A 21,285-nucleotide genomic window follows, 5' to 3' on the forward strand; every position below is an offset into this window, starting at 1 on the left:
TTTTTAATATAATTGTAACTTACACATTTATGAGCTTGTAGAATTTATACATGTGATAAACATTTTTAGCTGCAGTTCCAGGAACATGATTCTAACCTCATGCTCTTGCCCTACGCTGGCCTAAATATTTAATTCTGCCTTATTTCCTACTCTCAGTACATGTGCCACATGGCCAAATGCACTTTTCAAGGCCAACGTAAAACGTAAAAATATTTATAATGGGACATTAGTAGTGTTCTGTTTGTTTGACTTTCTAGGTTGTCTGACAAATTGTCCAGTCTAGCAGCAAAATTCATAAACAATGAGCAACAGGTTTTGAAAAACAGTGCTCTGTGAAGTGAATGCTGAAGCCTCTTCAAGGTTATACTGTCTTCTATCCACTCCCACGTGTCTGTCTTGGTCCCCCTACTTGATTTCTGCATTATTGAATTGAGGTAAGAGTGTAAGGGTGTGTGGAGGTGGAGCAGGACCAAAGTGCAAGCAGGAGGACTGGAGCCGCATGGTGAGCAGATGAATGCTTTTAATGATATGAACAGATAAACTTATAGAATTGAACGTACAGGCAGGAACACAGAGACTTGGAAGGGGGAAGTTAGCAACTGGATCCAGTGGATAACATTGAAAGATAGGTTCAGGTGTGTTGGACCAGGAACACATTTAAAAGTTTGAGGACACCAGCCCTCGAGCACTGGAGTTTGACATCCATGAGCTGGAGGAAAAGAGAGATTCAAGGCAACGAAAGAAGGGAGGCTAATTAACACTAATGAGCAGGGAGTCCAGGGAGATAACAGAAACATTTAGGTGAACAGAAATAAGTAAACAAGGAAGCTAAAGAAACTAAACAGGGAGAAAACAGATCTACAAGGAAATAGAAACTAAAACATCTAACAGGAATCAAAGAAGGTAATCTGAACACAAAAATGAATTAACTGAAATAGCAACTGAAGAACATGGCAGTGCAGAGAAAGCAGACAGACTTCAAACTCAACTTAACTCCCTCAAACTCCCTAACACAGGCAGATTATGACTAAAAGACATTTCAACTGGAGGGCACTTCTATGGTTACAAAACTGAGCTGACTGTCTTTAATCTGAATCAGAGCATCATGTTTCAGCTATGAGTCTGTATTTAAAAACACAAAGGGGTGCATCTCAGCTTTCCAAACACAAATTGTTGAGGGACAATTTGGTTCTTAAATATTGAAATAATGTATTTTAGTGTGGGCAATGTGAAACACTTGGTTGACAATTAAATGTAACAATTGAAATGTCTGTTTTATTATCTGTAAACCTAAATCTTATTAGTTCTATTAATAAAGCATATTAATTTATTTTGTGTCAAATCTATCAACAATAAGCCTGAAAGGCTGGGCTTTATTTCTATACTTTATCAAATTAAATTGATAATAACATACAAATATATTTATTCTCAGCTCAACCAACAGAATTTATATGGTGAGTGATAAAAGGGATGGGATAAGATCTGTTAAAGCTAAAGAAGCAAGGGTGAGAAGGTTTGGACAAGCGCAGGAGGGATAGCTAATATGATGGTCAAAGGATGTTAAAGAGCAAGCTGCTATGGAAGTAGGAAAAAAGAAAAGATTGGAGGCAGCTGGTGAAAAATACTCTTGTTGAGGCTGATGTAACAATACATTTCTCTGCCTACTCCAATATATGAAATGGAGTCAACAGTGACAATGATGAATACAACTGAAACCCTTCCATCATGCCCGCGCAATGCCATTTCAAAAGCACCAGAAAACAAAACTTAATACAGTCAAAGGGTTTAGAGAAAATATGACGCTACTTATCAACCTCCTTATTGTGCCTTCTTACCTCAAACTGCGATCAAGTGAGCTGACAGTCAGAAATACGTGGTCATGCCAGCTGACGTTAGCTCTCTCTTAAAGACTAGTTTCTGTTGGAAAAATGTATATAATTTATCATTGTTTAGTTTAAACTAGGTTTATGTTTTAAGTTCTACTCTAGTTAAGATAATTCCTGTGATTGTTTTTTAGTGTGTAAGAGGGAGTGGAGAGTTAAGGAATGTGGTCTGGAGTGGGATCACTCTCTGGACATGACATGCTCATACCATACATGGGAATGACTGCTTTTTATGTTGAAATCTCTGTAATAATTGGCTGAACCAATTCCCGCTTTTTACTTATAAGAATGTGAGTTGTAAATAAAAGGCTGGTACAAGGACTTCTCCCTTTGTGAGAAGGAAGTTGCTGTTTGGCAGAGGACTGTCTCACCCTTGCAAGTCAAACTTACTTTCACCTTGTGTCTTATTCATACACTTGTCTGTAATTGTCAGCTTTTTAACTCTAACATTTATGTGGTCCTTTGAGCCGGAACGCTAAAAATCTGCCGTCCTGGCACCCAGAGGTGCGTGTGGGGTTCCAGTCTGCGCAGCCTCCAGAACGTCTGGGGAACAAAAATCCTGCACAGTGAATTCTGTGTTGGTAACCGCCGGATCGGCCGAGGGGAACCGGGAAAGTGGATCAACGCGTTTCGACAGTGAACGACCGAACAGGTGAGACTGAATTGGCCGCAAAAGGAGGCCCTACACCATACTAATAAATTATTGTGGACTAAATCCAGGTGTTTCAGTTTCATTGTCCAACCCCTGTCAATCACATACCCAGAAAAGCAATCTACTCAGATGTACATAGCATTACCCAGAAAAGCCATCTGTCCAAACGAACACTCAGTGTTCTGAGAACATGTCAAGAATAACTGGCACTCTTGAGAACAAGACAAGGAAAGCAAAGAGTTTGCACTGATAACTGCAAAAACCTACATTAAAACGGACCAGGTGGCTTTAGATACCATCTAGGTAACATCTACAGTGCAATCTGGGCTCTCCTTCCAAGTCAGTTTAGCAGCCATTCACAGCCTAAATATCTGCGACCAAAACACCATGCATATCGGTCAGGTGGCTCAACTACTAATAAGTGGCATTTATTCATGAGGCTTCATAAGAGTAATTGACCATCTTAAGGTTCTATGAAAAATCCGGCCATTGTAAGCATTTTATGTTTCCACAAAGCGCAGAAAAGCACAAAGACAAGATGGTAGCATCTGTAATACTGTCTGGGCTCTTCTTCCAAGTCGGTTTCACAATTACACAGACATCAAATGAAGTAAGATACTTACATGAGAGAATTTGAGATTTAAACCACAAAGTACTGGTAAAAGGAACTTTTTAAGTCTTAAGAGTAATTGACCATCTTAAGGTCCTGTGAAAAATCCGGCCGTTGTAAGCATTTTATGTTTCCACAAAGCACGGAAAGATTTCTTCCTTGGCAAAATGCACAAAGACAAGATGAGTAGGAGTGGTGATGCATGGACCAGTAGACCTACAAGTGGACACGCTCTACCAAGGGTAAATGCAAAGAGATGCTGTCAATGCACAGCAGAACCACTTCCTCAACAGGGAAGGGCACAACTAGTCTCTGAGCTCTGTCATTGGAACTGTGTAAAATCCAAAGCACAGAGATCTTTGTAAACAAACAAGGCATAGCAGAGGATGGTTTCGATCCATCGACCTCTGGGTTATGGGCCCAGCACGCTTCCGCTGCGCCACTCTGCTCCTGCTGTGTTGTTTTGCTCTCACATAAGATGGGACTCAAACCCACAATCCCTGGCTGAGGATGCGAGTGCCTTATCCATTAGGCCACTGGGGCACAACACCTTCAGGAAGCAGTCAATGAGAACATGGTACACAGACACCCAAACGCCATTGAAAAACAGCTGTGTTTCAAAGGCAAAGCTGAGTAGCATATTTGTTTAGTTGTCATGCGGCCAGGTTATTTTAAACATGTACATGACAAAAATAACAGCCTACTCAGATGTACATAGCATTACCCAGAAAAGCCATCTGTCCAAACAAACACTCAGTGTTCTGAGAACATGTCAAGAATAACTGGCACTCTTGAGAACAAGACAAGGAAAGCAAAGAGTTGCACTGACAACTGCAAAAACCTACATTAAAACGGACCAGGTGGCTTTAGATACCGTCTAGGTATCATCTACAATGTACATGGTATGTCCAAGAAAAGCCAGCTGTCCAGATCAACACTCGGTTGTACTTCAACATGTCAAGAATAAATGGCACTCTTGAGTAGGAAACAAGAAAAAGCAAAGAATTTGTACTGACAACTGCAAATACCTACATTAAAACGGGCCAGGTGGCATTGGATATGATCTAGGTAGCATCTGTAGTACAGTCTGGGCTCTTCTTCCAAGTCAGTTTCACAATTACACAGACATCAAATGAGGTAAGATACTTACATGAGAGAATTTGAGATTTAAACCACAAAGTACTGGTAAAAGGAACTTTTTAAGTCTTAAGAGTAATTGACCATCTTAAGGTCCTGTGAAAAATCCGGCCGTTGTAAGCATTTTATGTTTCCACAAAGCACGGAAAGATTTCTTCCTTGGCAAAATGCACAAAGACAAGATGAGTAGGAGCGGTGATGCATGGACCAGTAGACCTACGAGTGGACACGCTCTACCAAGGGTAAATGCAAAGAGATGCTGTCAATGCACAGCAGAACCACTTCCTCAACAGGGAAGGGCACGACTAGTCTCTGAGCTCTATCATTGGAACTGTGTAAAATCCAAAGCACAGAGATCTTTGTAAACAAACAAAGCATAGCAGAGGATGGTTTCGATCCATCGACCTCTGGGTTATGGGCCCAGCACGCTTCCGCTGCGCCACTCTGCTCCTGCTGTGTTGTTTTGCTCTCACATAAGATGGGAGTCAAACCCACAATCCCTGGCTGAGGATGCGAGTGCCTTATCCATTAGGCCACTGGGGCACAACACCTTCAGGAAGCAGTCAATGAGAACACGGTACACAGACACCCAAAAGCCATTGAAAAACAGCTGTGTTTCAAAGGCAAAGCTGAGTAGCATATTTGTTTAGTTGTCATGCGGCCAGGTTATTTTAAACATGTACATGACAAAAATAACAGCCTACTCAGATGTACATAGCATTACCCGGAAAAGCCATCTGTCCAAACAAACACTCAGTGTTCTGAGAACATGTCAAGAATAACTGGCACTCTTGAGAACAAGACAAGGAAAGCAAAGAGTTGCACTGACAACTGCAAAAACCTACATTAAAACGGACCAGGTGGCTTTAGATACCGTCTAGGTAGCATCTACAATGTACATGGTATGTCCAAGAAAAGCCAGCTGTCCAGATCAACACTCGGTTGTACTTCAACATGTCAAGAATAAATGGCACTCTTGAGTAGGAAACAAGAAAAAGCAAAGAATTTGTACTGACAACTGCAAATACCTACATTAAAACGGGCCAGGTGGCATTGGATATGATCTAGGTAGCATCTGTAGTACAGTATGGGCTCTTCTTCCAAGTCAGTTTCACAATTACACAGACATCAAATGAGGTAAGATACTTACATGAGAGAATTTGAGATTTAAACCACAAAGTACTGGTAAAAGGAACTTTTTAAGTCTTAAGAGTAATTGACCATCTTAAGGTCCTGTGAAAAATCCGGCCGTTGTAAGCATTTTATGTTTCCACAAAGCACGGAAAGATTTCTTCCTTGGCAAAATGCACAAAGACAAGATGAGTAGGAGCGGTGATGCATGGACCAGTAGACCTACGAGTGGACACGCTCTACCAAGGGTAAATGCAAAGAGATGCTGTCAATGCACAGCAGAACCACTTCCTCAACAGGGAAGGGCACGACTAGTCTCTGAGCTCTGTCATTGGAACTGTGTAAAATCCAAAGCACAGAGATCTTTGTAAACAAACAAGGCATAGCAGAGGATGGTTTCGATCCATCGACCTCTGGGTTATGGGCCCAGCACGCTTCCGCTGCGCCACTCTGCTCCTGCTGCATTGTTTTGCTCTCACATAAGATGGGACTCACACCCACAATCCCTGGCTGAGGATGCGAGTGCCTTATCCATTAGGCCACTGGGGCACAACACCTTCAGGAAGCAGTCAATGAGAACACGGTACACAGACGCCCAAACGCCATTGAAAAACAGCTGTGTTTCAAAGGCAAAGCTGAGTAGCATATTTGTTTAGTTGTCATGCGGCCAGGTTATTTTAAACATGTACATGACAGAAATAACAGCCTACTCAGATGTACATAGCATTACCCAGAAAAGCCATCTGTCCAAACAAACACTCAGTGTTCTGAGAACATGTCAAGAATAACTGGCACTCTTGAGAACAAGACAAGGAAAGCAAAGAGTTGCACTGACAACTGCAAAAACCTACATTAAAACGGACCAGGTGGCTTTAGATACCGTCTAGGTAGCATCTACAATGTACATTGTATGTCCAAGAAAAGCCAGCTGTCCAGATCAACACTCGGTTGTACTTCAACATGTCAAGAATAAATGGCACTCTTGAGTAGGAAACAAGAAAAAGCAAAGAATTTGTACTGACAACTGCAAATACCTACATTAAAACGGGCCAGGTGGCATTGAATATGATCTAGGTAGCATCTGTAGTACAGTCTGGGCTCTTCTTCCAAGTCAGTTTCACAATTACACAGACATCAAATGAAGTAAGATACTTACATGAGAGAATTTGAGATTTAAACCACAAAGTACTGGTAAAAGGAACTTTTTAAGTCTTAAGAGTAATTGACCATCTTAAAGTCCTGTAAAAAATCCGGCCGTTGTAAGCATTTTATGTTTCCACAAAGCACGGAAAGATTTCTTCCTTGGCAAAATGCACAAAGACAAGATGAGTAGGAGCGGTGATGCGTGGACCAGTAGACCTACGAGTAGACACGCTCTACCAAGGGTAAATGCAAAGAGATGCTGTCAATGCACAGCAGAACCACGTCCTCAACAGGGAAGGGCACGACTAGTCTCTGAGCTCTGTCATTGGAACTGTGTAAAATCCAAAGCACAGAGATCTTTGTAAACAAACAAGGCATAGCAGAGGATGGTTTCGATCCATCGACCTCTGGGTTATGGGCCCAGCACGCTTCCGCTGCGCCACTCTGCTCCTGCTGTGTTGTTTTGCTCTCACATAAGATGGGACTCAAACCCACAATCCCTGGCTGAGGATGCGAGTGCCTTATCCATTAGGCCACTGGGGCACAACACCTTCAGGAAGCAGTCAATGAGAACATGGTACACAGACACCCAAACGCCATTGAAAAACAGCTGTGTTTCAAAGGCAAAGCTGAGTAGCATATTTGTTTAGTTGTCATGCGGCCAGGTTATTTTAAACATGTACATGACAAAAATAACAGCCTACTCAGATGTACATAGCATTACCCAGAAAAGCCATCTGTCCAAACAAACACTCAGTGTTCTGAGAACATGTCAAGAATAACTGGCACTCTTGAGAACAAGACAAGGAAAGCAAAGAGTTGCACTGACAACTGCAAAAACCTACATTAAAACGGACCAGGTGGCTTTAGATACCGTCTAGGTATCATCTACAATGTACATGGTATGTCCAAGAAAAGCCAGCTGTCCAGATCAACACTCGGTTGTACTTCAACATGTCAAGAATAAATGGCACTCTTGAGTAGGAAACAAGAAAAAGCAAAGAATTTGTACTGACAACTGCAAATACCTACATTAAAACGGGCCAGGTGGCATTGGATATGATCTAGGTAGCATCTGTAGTACAGTCTGGGCTCTTCTTCCAAGTCAGTTTCACAATTACACAGACATCAAATGAGGTAAGATACTTACATGAGAGAATTTGAGATTTAAACCACAAAGTACTGGTAAAAGGAACTTTTTAAGTCTTAAGAGTAATTGACCATCTTAAGGTCCTGTGAAAAATCCGGCCGTTGTAAGCATTTTATGTTTCCACAAAGCACGGAAAGATTTCTTCCTTGGCAAAATGCACAAAGACAAGATGAGTAGGAGCGGTGATGCATGGACCAGTAGACCTACGAGTGGACACGCTCTACCAAGGGTAAATGCAAAGAGATGCTGTCAATGCACAGCAGAACCACTTCCTCAACAGGGAAGGGCACGACTAGTCTCTGAGCTCTATCATTGGAACTGTGTAAAATCCAAAGCACAGAGATCTTTGTAAACAAACAAAGCATAGCAGAGGATGGTTTCGATCCATCGACCTCTGGGTTATGGGCCCAGCACGCTTCCGCTGCGCCACTCTGCTCCTGCTGTGTTGTTTTGCTCTCACATAAGATGGGAGTCAAACCCACAATCCCTGGCTGAGGATGCGAGTGCCTTATCCATTAGGCCACTGGGGCACAACACCTTCAGGAAGCAGTCAATGAGAACACGGTACACAGACACCCAAAAGCCATTGAAAAACAGCTGTGTTTCAAAGGCAAAGCTGAGTAGCATATTTGTTTAGTTGTCATGCGGCCAGGTTATTTTAAACATGTACATGACAAAAATAACAGCCTACTCAGATGTACATAGCATTACCCGGAAAAGCCATCTGTCCAAACAAACACTCAGTGTTCTGAGAACATGTCAAGAATAACTGGCACTCTTGAGAACAAGACAAGGAAAGCAAAGAGTTGCACTGACAACTGCAAAAACCTACATTAAAACGGACCAGGTGGCTTTAGATACCGTCTAGGTAGCATCTACAATGTACATGGTATGTCCAAGAAAAGCCAGCTGTCCAGATCAACACTCGGTTGTACTTCAACATGTCAAGAATAAATGGCACTCTTGAGTAGGAAACAAGAAAAAGCAAAGAATTTGTACTGACAACTGCAAATACCTACATTAAAACGGGCCAGGTGGCATTGGATATGATCTAGGTAGCATCTGTAGTACAGTCTGGGCTCTTCTTCCAAGTCAGTTTCACAATTACACAGACATCAAATGAGGTAAGATACTTACATGAGAGAATTTGAGATTTAAACCACAAAGTACTGGTAAAAGGAACTTTTTAAGTCTTAAGAGTAATTGACCATCTTAAGGTCCTGTGAAAAATCCGGCCGTTGTAAGCATTTTATGTTTCCACAAAGCACGGAAAGATTTCTTCCTTGGCAAAATGCACAAAGACAAGATGAGTAGGAGCGGTGATGCATGGACCAGTAGACCTACGAGTGGACACGCTCTACCAAGGGTAAATGCAAAGAGATGCTGTCAATGCACAGCAGAACCACTTCCTCAACAGGGAAGGGCACGACTAGTCTCTGAGCTCTGTCATTGGAACTGTGTAAAATCCAAAGCACAGAGATCTTTGTAAACAAACAAGGCATAGCAGAGGATGGTTTCGATCCATCGACCTCTGGGTTATGGGCCCAGCACGCTTCCGCTGCGCCACTCTGCTCCTGCTGCATTGTTTTGCTCTCACATAAGATGGGACTCACACCCACAATCCCTGGCTGAGGATGCGAGTGCCTTATCCATTAGGCCACTGGGGCACAACACCTTCAGGAAGCAGTCAATGAGAACACGGTACACAGACGCCCAAACGCCATTGAAAAACAGCTGTGTTTCAAAGGCAAAGCTGAGTAGCATATTTGTTTAGTTGTCATGCGGCCAGGTTATTTTAAACATGTACATGACAGAAATAACAGCCTACTCAGATGTACATAGCATTACCCAGAAAAGCCATCTGTCCAAACAAACACTCAGTGTTCTGAGAACATGTCAAGAATAACTGGCACTCTTGAGAACAAGACTAGGAAAGCAAAGAGTTGCACTGACAACTGCAAAAACCTACATTAAAACTGACCAGGTGGCTTTAGATACCGTCTAGGTAGCATCTACAATGTACATGGTATGTCCAAGAAAAGCCAGCTGTCCAGATCAACACTCGGTTGTACTTCAACATGTCAAGAATAAATGGCACTCTTGAGTAGGAAACAAGAAAAAGCAAAGAATTGGTACTGACAACTGCAAATACCTACATTAAAACAGGCCAGGTGGCATTGGATATGATCTAGGTAGCATCTGTAGTACAGTCTGGGCTCTTCTTCCAAGTCAGTTTCACAATTACACAGACATCAAATGAGGTAAGATACTTACATGAGAGAATTTGAGATTTAAACCACAATACTGGTAAAAGGAACTTTTTAAGTCTTAAGAGTAATTGACCATCTTAAGGTCCTGTGAAAAATCCGGCCGTTGTAAGCATTTTATGTTTCCACAAAGCACGGAAAGATTTCTTCCTTGGCAAAATGCACAAAGACAAGATGAGTAGGAGCGGTGATGCATGGACCAGTAGACCTACGAGTGGACACGCTCTACCAAGGGTAAATGCAAAGAGATGCTGTCAATGCACAGCAGAACCACTTCCTCAACAGGGAAGGGCACGACTAGTCTCTGAGCTCTATCATTGGAACTGTGTAAAATCCAAAGCACAGAGATCTTTGTAAACAAACAAGGCATAGCAGAGGATGGTTTTGATCCATCGACCTCTGGGTTATGGGCCCAGCACGCTTCCGCTGCGCCACTCTGCTCCTGCTGTGTTGTTTTGCTCTCACATAAGATGGGAATCAAACCCACAATCCCTGGCTGAGGATGCGAGTGCCTTATCCATTAGGCCACTGGGGCACAACACCTTCAGGAAGCAGTCAATGAGAACACGGTACACAGACACCCAAAAGCCATTGAAAAACAGCTGTGTTTCAAAGGCAAAGCTGAGTAGCATATTTGTTTAGTTGTCATGCGGCCAGGTTATTTTAAACATGTACATGACAAAAATAACAGCCTACTCAGATGTACATAGCATTACCCGGAAAAGCCATCTGTCCAAACAAACACTCAGTGTTCTGAGAACATGTCAAGAATAACTGGCACTCTTGAGAACAAGACAAGGAAAGCAAAGAGTTGCACTGACAACTGCAAAAACCTACATTAAAACTGACCAGGTGGCTTTAGATACCGTCTAGGTAGCATCTACAATGTACATGGTATGTCCAAGAAAAGCCAGCTGTCCAGATCAACACTCGGTTGTACTTCAACATGTCAAGAATAAATGGCACTCTTGAGTAGGAAACAAGAAAAAGCAAAGAATTTGTACTGACAACTGCAAATACCTACATTAAAACGGGCCAGGTGGCATTGGATATGATCTAGGTAGCATCTGTAGAACAGTCTGGGCTCTTCTTCCAAGTCAGTTTCACAATTACACAGACATCAAATGAGGTAAGATACTTACATGAGAGAATTTGAGATTTAAACCACAAAGTACTGGTAAAAGGAACTTTTTAAGTCTTAAGAGTAATTGACCATCTTAAGGTCCTGTGAAAAATCCGGCCGTTGTAAGCATTTTATGTTTCCACAAAGCACGGAAAGATTTCTTCCTTGGCAAAATGCACAAAGACAAGATGAGTAGGAGCGGTGATGCATGGACCAGTAGACCTACGAGTGGACACGCTCTACCAAGGGTAAATGCAAAGAGATGCTGTCAATGCACAGCAGAACCACTTCCTCAACAGGGAAGGGCACGATTAGTCTCTGAGCTCTGTCATTGGAACTGTGTAAAATCCAAAGCACAGAGATCTTTGTAAACAAACAAGGCATAGCAGAGGATGGTTTCGATCCATCGACCTCTGGGTTATGGGCCCAGCACGCTTCCGCTGCGCCACTCTGCTCCTGCTACGTTGTTTTGCTCTCACATAAGACGGGACTCACACCCACAATCCCTGGCTGAGGATGCGAGTGCCTTATCCATTAGGCCACTGGGGCACAACACCTTCAGGAAGCAGTCAATGAGAACACGTTACACAGACACCCAAACGCCATTGAAAAACAGCTGTGTTTCAAAGGCAAAGCTGAGTAGCATATTTGTTTAGTTGTCATGCGGCCAGGTTATTTTAAACATGTACATGACAAAAATAACAGCCTACTCAGATGTACATAGCATTACCCAGAAAAGCCATCTGTCCAAACAAACACTCAGTGTTCTGAGAACATGTCAAGAATAACTGGCACTCTTGAGAACAAGACAAGGAAAGCAAAGAGTTGCACTGACAACTGCAAAAACCTACATTAAAACGGACCAGGTGGCTTTAGATACCGTCTAGGTAGCATCTACAATGTACATGGTATGTCCAAGAAAAGCCAGCTGTCCAGATCAACACTCGGTTGTACTTCAACATGTCAAGAATAAATGGCACTCTTGAGTAGGAAACAAGAAAAAGCAAAGAATTTGTACTGACAACTGCAAATACCTACATTAAAACGGGCCAGGTGGCATTGGATATGATCTAGGTAGCATCTGTAGAACAGTCTGGGCTCTTCTTCCAAGTCAGTTTCACAATTACACAGACATCAAATGAGGTAAGATACTTACATGAGAGAATTTGAGATTTAAACCACAAAGTACTGGTAAAAGGAACTTTTTAAGTCTTAAGAGTAATTGACCATCTTAAGGTCCTGTGAAAAATCCGGCCGTTGTAAGCATTTTATGTTTCCACAAAGCACGGAAAGATTTCTTCCTTGGCAAAATGCACAAAGACAAGATGAGTAGGAGCGGTGATGCATGGACCAGTAGACCTACGAGTGGACACGCTCTACCAAGGGTAAATGCAAAGAGATGCTGTCAATGCACAGCAGAACCACTTCCTCAACAGGGAAGGGCACGATTAGTCTCTGAGCTCTGTCATTGGAACTGTGTAAAATCCAAAGCACAGAGATCTTTGTAAACAAACAAGGCATAGCAGAGGATGGTTTCGATCCATCGACCTCTGGGTTATGGGCCCAGCACGCTTCCGCTGCGCCACTCTGCTCCTGCTACGTTGTTTTGCTCTCACATAAGACGGGACTCACACCCACAATCCCTGGCTGAGGATGCGAGTGCCTTATCCATTAGGCCACTGGGGCACAACACCTTCAGGAAGCAGTCAATGAGAACACGGTACACAGACACCCAAACGCCATTGAAAAACAGCTGTGTTTCAAAGGCAAAGCTGAGTAGCATATTTGTTTAGTTGTCATGCGGCCAGGTTATTTTAAACATGTACATGACAAAAATAACAGCCTACTCAGATGTACATAGCATTACCCAGAAAAGCCATCTGTCCAAACAAACACTCAGTGTTCTGAGAACATGTCAAGAATAACTGGCACTCTTGAGAACAAGACAAGGAAAGCAAAGAGTTGCACTGACAACTGCAAAAACCTACATTAAAACGGACCAGGTGGCTTTAGATACCGTCTAGGTAGCATCTACAATGTACATGGTATGTCCAAGAAAAGCCAGCTGTCCAGATCAACACTCGGTTGTACTTCAACATGGCAAGAATAAATGGCACTCTTGAGTAGGAAACAAGAAAAAGCAAAGAATTTGTACTGACAACTGCAAATACCTACATTAAAACGGGCCAGGTGGCAATGGATATGATCTAGGTAGCATCTGTAGTACAGTCTGGGCTCTTCTTCCAAGTCAGTTTCACAATTACACAGACATCAAATGAGGTAAGATACATACATGAGAGAATTTGAGATTTAAACCACAAAGTACTGGTAAAAGGAACTTTTTAAGTCTTAAGAGTAATTGACCATCTTAAGGTCCTGTGAAAAATCCGGCCGTTGTAAGCATTTTATGTTTCCACAAAGCACGGAAAGATTTCTTCCTTGGCAAAATACACAAAGACAAGATGAGTAGGAGCGGTGATGCGTGGACCAGTGGACCTACGAGTGGACACGCTCTACCAAGGGTAAATGCAAAGAGATGCTGTCAATGCACAGCAGAACCACTTCCTCAACAGGGAAGGGCACAACTAGTCTCTGAGCTCTGTCATTGGAACTGTGTAAAATCCAAAGCACAGAGATCTTTGTAAACAAACAAGGCATAGAAGAGGATGGTTTCGATCCATCGACCTCTGGGTTATGGGCCCAGCAAACTTCCGCTGCGCCACTCTGCTCCTGCTATGTTGTTTTGCTCTCACATAAGATGGGACTCACACCCACAATCCCTGGCTGAGGATGCAAGTGCCTTATCCATTAGGCCACTGGGGCACAACACCTTCAGGAAGCATGCAATGAGAACACGGTACACAGACGCCCAAACGCCATTGAAAAACAGCTGTGTTTCAAAGGCAAAGCTGAGTAGCATATTTGTTTAGTTGTCATGCGGCCAGGTTATTTTAAACATGTACATGACAAAAATAACAGCCTACTCAGATGTACATAGCATTACCCAGAAAAGCCATCTGTCCAAACGAACACTCAGTGTTCTGAGAACATGTCAAGAATAACTGGCACTCTTGAGAACAAGACAAGGAAAGCAAAGAGTTGCACTGACAACTGCAAAAACCTACATTAAAACGGACCAGGTGGCTTTAGATACCGTCTAGGTAGCATCTACAATGTACATGGTATGTCCAAGAAAAGCCAGCTGTCCAGATCAACACTCGGTTGTACTTCAACATGTCAAGAATAAATGGCACTCTTGAGTAGGAAACAAGAAAAAGCAAAGAATTTGTACTGACAACTGCAAATACCTACATTAAAACGGGCCAGGTGGCATTGAATATGATCTAGGTAGCATCTGTAGTACAGTCTGGGCTCTTCTTCCAAGTCAGTTTCACAATTACACAGACATCAAATGAGGTAAGATACTTACATGAGAGAATTTGAGATTTAAACCACAAAGTACTGGTAAAAGGAACTTTTTAAGTCTTAAGAGTAATTGACCATCTTAAGGTCCTGTAAAAAATCCGGCCGTTGTAAGCATTTTATGTTTCCACAAAGCACGGAAAGATTTCTTCCTTGGCAAAATGCACAAAGACAAGATGAGTAGGAGCGGTGATGCGTGGACCAGTAGACCTACGAGTAGACACGCTCTACCAAGGGTAAATGCAAAGAGATGCTGTCAATGCACAGCAGAACCACGTCCTCAACAGGGAAGGGCACGACTAGTCTCTGAGCTCTGTCATTGGAACTGTGTAAAATCCAAAGCACAGAGATCTTTGTAAACAAACAAGGCATAGCAGAGGATGGTTTCGATCCATCGACCTCTGGGTTATGGGCCCAGCACGCTTCCGCTGCGCCACTCTGCTCCTGCTGCATTGTTTTGCTCTCACATAAGATGGGACTCACACCCACAATCCCTGGCTGAGGATGCGAGTGCCTTATCCATTAGGCCACTGGGGCACAACACCTTCAGGAAGCATGCAATGAGAACACGGTACACAGACGCCCAAACGCCATTGAAAAACAGCTGTGTTTCAAAGGCAAAGCTGAGTAGCATATTTGTTTAGTTGTCATGCGGCCAGGTTATTTTAAACATGTACATGACAAAAATAACAGCCTACTCAGATGTACATAGCATTACCCAGAAAAGCCATCTGTCCAAACGAACACTCAGTGTTCTGAGAACATGTCAAGAATAACTGGCACTCTTGAGAACAAGACAAGGAAAGCAAAGAGTTGCACTGACAACTGCAAAAACCTACATTAAAACGGACCAGGTGGCTTTAGATACCGTCTAGGTAGCATCTACAATGTACATTGTATGTCCAAGAAAAGCCAGCTGTCCAGATCAACACTCGGTTGTACTTCAACATGTCAAGAATAAATGGCACTCTTGAGTAGGAAACAAGAAAAAGCAAAGAATTTGTACTGACAACTGCAAATACCTACATTAAAACGGGCCAGGTGGCATTGAATATGATCTAGGTAGCATCTGTAGTACAGTCTGGGCTCTTCTTCCAAGTCAGTTTCACAATTACACAGACATCAAATGAAGTAAGATACTTACATGAGAGAATTTGAGATTTAAACCACAAAGTACTGGTAAAAGGAACTTTTTAAGTCTTAAGAGTAATTGACCATCTTAAGGTCCTGTGAAAAATCCGGCCGTTGTAAGCATTTTATGTTTCCACAAAGCACGGAAAGATTTCTTCCTTGGCAAAATGCACAAAGACAAGATGAGTAGGAGCGGTGATGCGTGGACCAGTGGACCTACGAGTGGACACGCTCTACCAAGGGTAAATGCAAAGAGATGCTGTCAATGCACAGCAGAACCACTTCCTCAACAGGGAAGGGTACGACTAGTCTCTGAGCTCTGTCATTGGAACTGTGTAAAATCCAAAGCACAGAGATCTTTGTAAACAAACAAGGCATAGCAGAGGATGGTTTCGATCCATCGACCTCTGGGTTATGGGCCCAGCACGCTTCCGCTGCGACACTCTGCTCCTGCTGTGTTGTTTTGCTCTCACATAAGATGGGACTCACACCCACAATCCCTGGCTGAGGATGCGAGTGCCTTATCCATTAGGCCACTGGGGCACAACACCTTCAGGAAGCATGCAATGAGAACACGGTACACAGACGCCCAAACGCCATTGAAAAACAGCTGTGTTTCAAAGGCAAAGCTGAGTAGCATATTTGTTTAGTTGTCATGCGGCCAGGTTATTTTAAACATGTACATGACAAAAATAACAGCCTACTCAGATGTACATAGCATTACCCAGAAAAGCCATCTGTCCAAACGAACACTCAGTGTTCTGAGAACATGTCAAGAATAACTGGCACTCTTGAGAACAAGACAAGGAAAGCAAAGAGTTGCACTGACAACTGCAAAAACCTACATTAAAACGGACCAGGTGGCTTTAGATACCGTCTAGGTAGCATCTACAATGTACATTGTATGTCCAAGAAAAGCCAGCTGTCCAGATCAACACTCGGTTGTACTTCAACATGTCAAGAATAAATGGCACTCTTGAGTAGGAAACAAGAAAAAGCAAAGAATTTGTACTGACAACTGCAAATACCTACATTAAAACGGGCCAGGTGGCATTGAATATGATCTAGGTAGCATCTGTAGTACAGTCTGGGCTCTTCTTCCAAGTCAGTTTCACAATTACACAGACATCAAATGAAGTAAGATACTTACATGAGAGAATTTGAGATTTAAACCACAAAGTACTGGTAAAAGGAACTTTTTAAGTCTTAAGAGTAATTGACCATCTTAAAGTCCTGTAAAAAATCCGGCCGTTGTAAGCATTTTATGTTTCCACAAAGCACGGAAAGATTTCTTCCTTGGCAAAATGCACAAAGACAAGATGAGTAGGAGCGGTGATGCGTGGACCAGTAGACCTACGAGTAGACACGCTCTACCAAGGGTAAATGCAAAGAGATGCTGTCAATGCACAGCAGAACCACGTCCTCAACAGGGAAGGGCACGACTAGTCTCTGAGCTCTGTCATTGGAACTGTGTAAAATCCAAAGCACAGAGATCTTTGTAAACAAACAAGGCATAGCAGAGGATGGTTTCGATCCATCGACCTCTGGGTTATGGGCCCAGCACGCTTCCGCTGCGCCACTCTGCTCCTGCTGCATTGTTTTGCTCTCACATAAGATGGGACTCACACCCACAATCCCTGGCTGAGGATGCGAGTGCCTTATCCATTAGGCCACTGGGGCACAACACCTTCAGGAAGCATGCAATGAGAACACGGTACACAGACGCCCAAACGCCATTGAAAAACAGCTGTGTTTCAAAGGCAAAGCTGAGTAGCATATTTGGTTAGTTGTCATGCGGCCAGGTTATTTTAAACATGTACATGACAGAAATAACAGCCTACTCAGATGTACATAGCATTACCCAGAAAAGCCATCTGTCCAAACAAACACTCAGTGTTCTGAGAACATGTCAAGAATAACTGGCACTCTTGAGAACAAGACAAGGAAAGCAAAGAGTTGCACTGACAACTGCAAAAACCTACATTAAAACGGACCAGGTGGCTTTAGATACCGTCTAGGTAGCATCTACAATGTACATTGTATGTCCAAGAAAAGCCAGCTGTCCAGATCAACACTCGGTTGTACTTCAACATGGCAAGAATAAATGGCACTCTTGAGTAGGAAACAAGAAAAAGCAAAGAATTTGTACTGACAACTGCAAATACCTACATTAAAACGGGCCAGGTGGCAATGGATATGATCTAGGTAGCATCTGTAGTACAGTCTGGGCTCTTCTTCCAAGTCAGTTTCACAATTACACAGACATCAAATGAGGTAAGATACATACATGAGAGAATTTGAGATTTAAACCACAAAGTACTGGTAAAAGGAACTTTTTAAGTCTTAAGAGTAATTGACCATCTTAAGGTCCTGTGAAAAATCCGGCCGTTGTAAGCATTTTATGTTTCCACAAAGCACGGAAAGATTTCTTCCTTGGCAAAATACACAAAGACAAGATGAGTAGGAGCGGTGATGCGTGGACCAGTGGACCTACGAGTGGACACGCTCTACCAAGGGTAAATGCAAAGAGATGCTGTCAATGCACAGCAGAACCACTTCCTCAACAGGGAAGGGCACAACTAGTCTCTGAGCTCTGTCATTGGAACTGTGTAAAATCCAAAGCACAGAGATCTTTGTAAACAAACAAGGCATAGAAGAGGATGGTTTCGATCCATCGACCTCTGGGTTATGGGCCCAGCACACTTCCGCTGCGCCACTCTGCTCCTGCTATGTTGTTTTGCTCTCACATAAGATGGGACTCACACCCACAATCCCTGGCTGAGGATGCGAGTGCCTTATCCATTAGGCCACTGGGGCACAACACCTTCAGGAAGCATGCAATGAGAACACGGTACACAGACGCCCAAACGCCATTGAAAAACAGCTGTGTTTCAAAGGCAAAGCTGAGTAGCATATTTGTTTAGTTGTCATGCGGCCAGGTTATTTTAAACATGTACATGACAAAAATAACAGCCTACTCAGATGTACATAGCATTACCCAGAAAAGCCATCTGTCCAAACGAACACTCAGTGTTCTGAGAACATGTCAAGAATAACTGGCACTCTTGAGAACAAGACAAGGAAAGCAAAGAGTTGCACTGACAACTGCAAAAACCTACATTAAAACGGACCAGGTGGCTTTAGATACTGTCTAGGTAGCATCTACAATGTACATGGTATGTCCAAGAAAAGCCAGCTGTCCAGATCAACACTCGGTTGTACTTCAACATGTCAAGAATAAATGGCACTCTTGAGTAGGAAACAAGAAAAAGCAAAGAATTTGTACTGACAACTGCAAATACCTACATTAAAACGGGCCAGGTGGCATTGAATATGATCTAGGTAGCATCTGTAGTACAGTCTGGGCTCTTCTTCCAAGTCAGTTTCACAATTACACAGACATCAAATGAGGTAAGATACTTACATGAGAGAATTTGAGATTTAAACCACAAAGTACTGGTAAAAGGAACTTTTGAAGTCTTAAGAGTAATTGACCATCTTAAGGTCCTGTAAAAAATCCGGCCGTTGTAAGCATTTTATGTTTCCACAAAGCACGGAAAGATTTCTTCCTTGGCAAAATGCACAAAGACAAGATGAGTAGGAGCGGTGATGCGTGGACCAGTAGACCTACGAGTAGACACGCTCTACCAAGGGTAAATGCAAAGAGATGCTGTCAATGCACAGCAGAACCACTTCCTCAACAGGGAAGGGCACGACTAGTCTCTGAGCTCTGTCATTGGAACTGTGTAAAATCCAAAGCACAGAGATCTTTGTAAACAAACAAGGCATAGCAGAGGATGGTTTCGATCCATCGACCTCTGGGTTATGGGCCCAGCACGCTTCCGCTGCGCCACTCTGCTCCTGCTGCATTGTTTTGCTCTCACATAAGATGGGACTCACACCCACAATCCCTGGCTGAGGATGCGAGTGCCTTATCCATTAGGCCACTGGGGCACAACACCTTCAGGAAGCATGCAATGAGAACACGGTACACAGACGCCCAAACGCCATTGAAAAACAGCTGTGTTTCAAAGGCAAAGCTGAGTAGCATATTTGGTTAGTTGTCATGCGGCCAGGTTATTTTAAACATGTACATGACAGAAATAACAGCCTACTCAGATGTACATAGCATTACCCAGAAAAGCCATCTGTCCAAACAAACACTCAGTGTTCTGAGAACATGTCAAGAATAACTGGCACTCTTGAGAACAAGACAAGGAAAGCAAAGAGTTGCACTGACAACTGCAAAAACCTACATTAAAACGGACCAGGTGGCTTTAGATACTGTCTAGGTAGCATCTACAATGTACATTGTATGTCCAAGAAAAGCCAGCTGTCCAGATCAACACTCGGTTGTACTTCAACATGTCAAGAATAAATGGCACTCTTGAGTAGGAAACAAGAAAAAGCAAAGAATTTGTACTGACAACTGCAAATACCTACATTAAAACGGGCCAGGTGGCATTGGATATGATCTAGGTAGCATCTGTAGTACAGTCTGGGCTCTTCTTCCAAGTCAGTTTCACAATTACACAGACATCAAATGAAGTAAGATACTTACATGAGAGAATTTGAGATTTAAACCACAAAGTACTGGTAAAAGGAACTTTTTAAGTCTTAAGAGTAATTGACCATCTTAAGGTCCTGTGAAAAATCCGGCCGTTGTAAGCATTTTATGTTTCCACAAAGCACGGAAAGATTTCTTCCTTGGCAAAATGCACAAAGACAAGATGAGTAGGAGCGGTGATGCGTGGACCAGTGGACCTACGAGTGGACACGCTCTATCAAGGGTAAATGCAAAGAGATGCTGTCATTGCACAGCAGAACCACTTCCTCAACAGGGAAGGGTACGACTAGTCTCTGAGCTCTGTCATTGGAACTGTGTAAAATCCAAAGCACAGAGATCTTTGTAAACAAACAAGGCATAACAGAGGATGGTTTCGATCCATCGACCTCTGGGTTATGGGCCCAGCACACTTCCGCTGCACCACTCTGCTCCTGCTGCATTGTTTTGCTCTCACATAAGATGGGACTCACACCCACAATCCCTGGCTGAGGATGCGAGTGCCTTATCCATTAGGCCACTGGGGCACAACACCTTCAGGAAGCATGCAATGAGAACACGGTACACAGACGCCCACACGCCATTGAAAAACAGCTGTGTTTCAAAGGCAAAGCTGAGTAGCATATTTGTTTAGTTGTCATGCGGCCAGGTTATTTTAAACATGTACATGACAAAAATAACAGCCTACTCAGATGTACATAGCATTACCCAGAAAAGCCATCTGTCCAAACGAACACTCAGTGTTCTGAGAACATGTCAAGAATAACTGGCACTCTTGAGAACAAGACAAGGAAAGCAGAGAGTTGCACTGACAACTGCAAAAACCTACATTAAAACGGACCAGGTGGCTTTAGATACCGTCTAGGTAGCATCTACAATGTACATGGTATGTCCAAGAAAAGCCAGCTGTCCAGATCAACACTCGGTTGTACTTCAACATGTCAAGAATAAATGGCACTCTTGAGTAGGAAACAAGAAAAAGCAAATAATTTGTACTGACAACTGCAAATACCTACATTAAAACGGGCCAGGTGGCATTGGATATGATCTAGGTAGCATCTGTAGTACAGT

The 21,285-nt window shown here is 42.9% G+C and overlaps 12 non-coding genes across 12 annotated transcripts; all 12 read right to left on the minus strand.

Moving 5' to 3' along the window:
• Window positions 1-3,522: 3,522 nt before the first annotated feature.
• On the minus strand, window positions 3,523-3,594 carry trnam-cau. The gene has a single exon. It is a non-coding gene; the product is annotated as a tRNA-Met (tRNA).
• A 1,065-nt stretch (window positions 3,595-4,659) lies between these two features.
• On the minus strand, window positions 4,660-4,731 carry trnam-cau. Its single transcript has one exon. It is a non-coding gene; the product is annotated as a tRNA-Met (tRNA).
• A 1,065-nt stretch (window positions 4,732-5,796) lies between these two features.
• trnam-cau lies at window positions 5,797-5,868 on the minus strand. Its single transcript has one exon. It is a non-coding gene; the product is annotated as a tRNA-Met (tRNA).
• A 1,065-nt stretch (window positions 5,869-6,933) lies between these two features.
• Window positions 6,934-7,005, minus strand: trnam-cau. The gene has a single exon. It is a non-coding gene; the product is annotated as a tRNA-Met (tRNA).
• A 1,065-nt stretch (window positions 7,006-8,070) lies between these two features.
• Window positions 8,071-8,142, minus strand: trnam-cau. Its single transcript has one exon. It is a non-coding gene; the product is annotated as a tRNA-Met (tRNA).
• A 1,065-nt stretch (window positions 8,143-9,207) lies between these two features.
• On the minus strand, window positions 9,208-9,279 carry trnam-cau. The gene has a single exon. It is a non-coding gene; the product is annotated as a tRNA-Met (tRNA).
• A 1,063-nt stretch (window positions 9,280-10,342) lies between these two features.
• trnam-cau lies at window positions 10,343-10,414 on the minus strand. Its single transcript has one exon. It is a non-coding gene; the product is annotated as a tRNA-Met (tRNA).
• Window positions 10,415-11,479: 1,065 nt separating this feature from the next.
• On the minus strand, window positions 11,480-11,551 carry trnam-cau. Its single transcript has one exon. It is a non-coding gene; the product is annotated as a tRNA-Met (tRNA).
• Window positions 11,552-12,616: 1,065 nt separating this feature from the next.
• Window positions 12,617-12,688, minus strand: trnam-cau. Its single transcript has one exon. It is a non-coding gene; the product is annotated as a tRNA-Met (tRNA).
• Window positions 12,689-14,890: 2,202 nt separating this feature from the next.
• On the minus strand, window positions 14,891-14,962 carry trnam-cau. The gene has a single exon. It is a non-coding gene; the product is annotated as a tRNA-Met (tRNA).
• Window positions 14,963-17,164: 2,202 nt separating this feature from the next.
• Window positions 17,165-17,236, minus strand: trnam-cau. The gene has a single exon. It is a non-coding gene; the product is annotated as a tRNA-Met (tRNA).
• Window positions 17,237-19,438: 2,202 nt separating this feature from the next.
• On the minus strand, window positions 19,439-19,510 carry trnam-cau. The gene has a single exon. It is a non-coding gene; the product is annotated as a tRNA-Met (tRNA).
• Between the last annotated feature and the right edge of the window lie 1,775 nt (window positions 19,511-21,285).

Source organism: Girardinichthys multiradiatus, chromosome 12 (genome assembly GCF_021462225.1).
Source record: "Girardinichthys multiradiatus isolate DD_20200921_A chromosome 12, DD_fGirMul_XY1, whole genome shotgun sequence".
Taxonomy (NCBI): Eukaryota; Metazoa; Chordata; class Actinopteri; order Cyprinodontiformes; family Goodeidae; genus Girardinichthys; species Girardinichthys multiradiatus.